General features: G+C 50.6%; 1 long non-coding RNA gene across 1 annotated transcript; it reads left to right on the top strand.

Moving 5' to 3' along the window:
* Positions 1–517: 517 nt before the first annotated feature.
* LOC113456506 lies at positions 518–1,566 on the top strand. The gene is made up of 3 exons (XR_003377259.1): positions 518–842; positions 1,062–1,221; positions 1,340–1,566. It is a non-coding gene; the product is annotated as an uncharacterized LOC113456506 (long non-coding RNA).
* The last annotated feature ends 1,767 nt before the right edge of the window (positions 1,567–3,333 follow it).

Below are 3,333 nucleotides of genomic sequence, written 5' to 3'. Positions count from 1 at the left end.
GATCTGGGCTTGGGAGGGGCTTAGGGATGGCAGGTGGCCAAGCTGTAGGCCCATGTGGAGTGCGGTTGGGAAGGTGTACCTCCACTTATCCTCACTTGTTCCTCCATCCGGCCTATTATTCCATTCACATTTGTCCAAGAAGAAAACGAGGCTAAGAGAACACAGCGCTGGCCTTGGGAAGGGTTGTACAGCTCTCCAAATGCGGATAAGAGACTGGCGTGTGGATACATCTGAAGAGGACCACAAGGTGCTGTGTGCGGTTGTGAGAGCCGGCTAGAGAGTCTCATTTTAAAGTTGGTGCTTTTGTTCCTTTCCTCCTTTACTTTCTGGCACACGGGATATTGTTTTATGGCATCTGGGGCCCCCACTGCTAAGGCAGGGGAAACCAGAGCCAGATGCAGGATTATGGGGAGCAAGGAAAGGAGACATTGTTTCCAAAGCCTCCTAGATCAGTTTAAAGCATTAATCCATTTCCTGAGAAACAGCCCAGGCCCCGGAATGCATTCCCTAGGAGACAGCACCAGGGGGCCCTCATCCTGGCTCCTTACTGTCTTGTACATACAGTAAGGCAACCAGAGTGGAGGCAGGCTGGGAATATGCACCCACACCCTCCCTGGAAGGAAGAGAAGGAAGGAAGTTTGCAGTGGCGGTATTAAACAAGTGCAGTAAATGCAAGTGCTGCAGTTGCCAGGAGCATGCATTATTTTCTCTTTCCTCCAGTCCTTCTGGAGCAAGCCATAAAGAATTGATGAAGAGAGAAACTGTGTCCAAGGCAATTGAGCAAACACTGTCTGCATGGAGTCTTCCCAGACCACTGGTTACAGCTGAATCAAGACAGAATGGTAAGCTGTCCCTTCCTCCACAGCGGATTTTCAGTCCCACACTCCTTGTATTGACTCATTTAATGAGATGGCTTCCGAGGCAAAGGTGAGGCCCCAGCCACAGACCTACTTTGAGGAAAGGTGCCCTGCCTAGCATTCTCATCCTGCCTGCTCTTGCTTGTAATGAGACTATTTATGGTTTCAATTTAGTTTTTATTATTATTGCTGTTTGCTTTTCAGAGTTTAGAGATGTACATCAAGGCATCTCCCGCCTCAGACACCTCCAAAGCATTCCTCAGCTGCCAGGGAAGAGCGTCTCAGTCATGGTGAACACTGATAATTAAAGTCAACATCTCAGCACATTGAGTCAATTTCTCGAAAGTCTTTTTTTCAACACCAGGTAACCCTGTGTGTCAGTTCTCCATACCCAATAGCTGGCAGGCTTCCTCTTTTGCAAAGTGAACATCTCTCATGAAATTTACATTTAATAAAGGTTTTTTTTTTTCTGCCTTTCTCAGAAACCTCCGATACCATGGTCCTCTCTTGGTCCTGACCTGACCATTTTCCAAGTGATGACCATTTTCCAAGTGAGGGTAAGGAGCTGCCTATGGTTGTCATGGCTACTGAGTGTGCATTGAACTGTCCCATGTTTGATCATACATGAAGAAATATGAATCCCGTTTCACCCGAGCAGTGTGATCCTTGAACCTCCAACTCCTTCTGTGAAGAAGTCACAGAGCCCTGTCCTTACCCCCTTCCTTAAAGTCCAGGGTGGGAACAAACCTGGGCTGTGAGCTGGAGCCCCACAGCAGCCCTGAGGCTCGGTGTACTTCAGACATCAAGCCTTTTATGGCTGGGTATAGTTGTGGGGTCTCATAGAAACCCACAGTCCTCCCTCTCAGGTAAGGACCTCTGCAGAGAGACTGTAGTCCAGGCGGTTATAGGATGCTTGTCTTAGAGGGCACCCTGATACTCAGGGGGAGGGCATTGATGGTCCTGCAGTTCTCGAGGGCTTCAACTTTCCTCTCCACCCCTGACTACCCTCTGCTCAGTAGTCATTGTCCCTCACTTCCTCCATGGTATCATTCAACACAACAGCAAGGCAGATGAAGGTCTCCCACATCCTTTGAGGTCCAGCTCCACCATCCTCACCTTGAGACTTGTTCATTGTCAAGGCCACCATCCCTCCTTGTCCGTCTTAGCCCTGACCCTCTGGGAAGCTTGAAATCTGCACAGTGCCTCCTGGTAGTCAGAGTCCCCTGTATATCCCCTAATCACCATTTGATCTCTTCCCATCTCACTCCAAGCCTCCTACTCTGTGAGCCTTTTCCTAACATGTACCAGTGTTAAGCTGAATGCCAAACACACCCTGCGCACCTCCTGAACAGTTGTGTCTAGGTCCTTACAAAGCCAGGGCTCAGACAGACCCAGGGCTGGGAGAGGAGTGTTGTTCCCTGGCTTTCCCTAAGGCTCCGTCACAGAACCAGCACCTCGTCCTCTGGGTAGGCACCGGTGCTGGATGTGACCAACAGACCTGCCTGGCTAGTGCAGCGTACAGGGAGTGACCACAGACTTGCACCTGACAAACTGCTGTGTTTCCCTCACGGCTATAAGGGGGACAGATCTCTGGTGGCTTCTCCAGGTGTGACACAGGCACAGAGGGACTCTAAACGACACCCTGGAGTCACAGCACTGAGCCACAGGCCAGCTGTCCTGCACACATGCTTCCACTGCACACATGCTTCCACTGCACACGGACACGCCTGGGGTTGTTGATGGCTGTGTCATACTATGTCTCTGGTGACAGACTAGGGTTCCTGCCACCCCTCCTACCCCAGCCTGGTGACCCTGGGCCACAGTCCAGACAAGCACCAGAGCCCCTTGGCAACTCTGTCCATTTCTATTTCCCACAGCCCATTTCCCCTCCTGGTAGGTCTTTCAGCCCCAATGTCTAGAAGCAGCAGAAAGCGTCTGACCTCCCCATGACAAAGACAAACAGCAGACCAGAAGGAAAATTGAGAGCATTTTATTTTCATTAAAACATATCGGATACTAAGAATTGTGTTTTCCTAATCACAGCGCTGGGCTTGAAGCCAGGGCATCTCTGCTGACGTCAGCTGTGTGTGGAGGCAGGCAGGACCCAACCCACTGTTGGTTGAGCTGACACTTTTGGAAGCTGCTCCATTTTCCTGCGAAGCTAGCATGGCCTAGGGTTTGGGGGGTTCATCCCCTCCACCTGTGGCTGAAGCTATAACTCTTCTTGATTGTAGACTTTTACACACCTTGCTATCCACCCAATAGTTGAGAGCTGCAGACACTGCTGCATATAGTGCCTGCCAGGGACTAGTCAGAAGGGGTCCAGGACTACAACAAAGACCGAGATGCCCGTCAGGTGGCTATAGTCCATGGGTTTCTAGAGCCACAGGATTCCTGAGCTCATGGCAGAACCCCAGGAAACAGATGTTACTGCCATCTTACCTCCTCACCGTGCAGATTCTGTCAAAAGCCTGCT

The sequence above is a fragment of the Microtus ochrogaster genome, chromosome 8 (assembly GCF_000317375.1).
Source record: "Microtus ochrogaster isolate Prairie Vole_2 chromosome 8, MicOch1.0, whole genome shotgun sequence".
Lineage (NCBI taxonomy): Eukaryota > Metazoa > Chordata > Mammalia > Rodentia > Cricetidae > Microtus > Microtus ochrogaster.
Note: the sequence above shows the minus strand (reverse complement) of the source record. Positions and strands in the feature narration are given on the sequence as shown.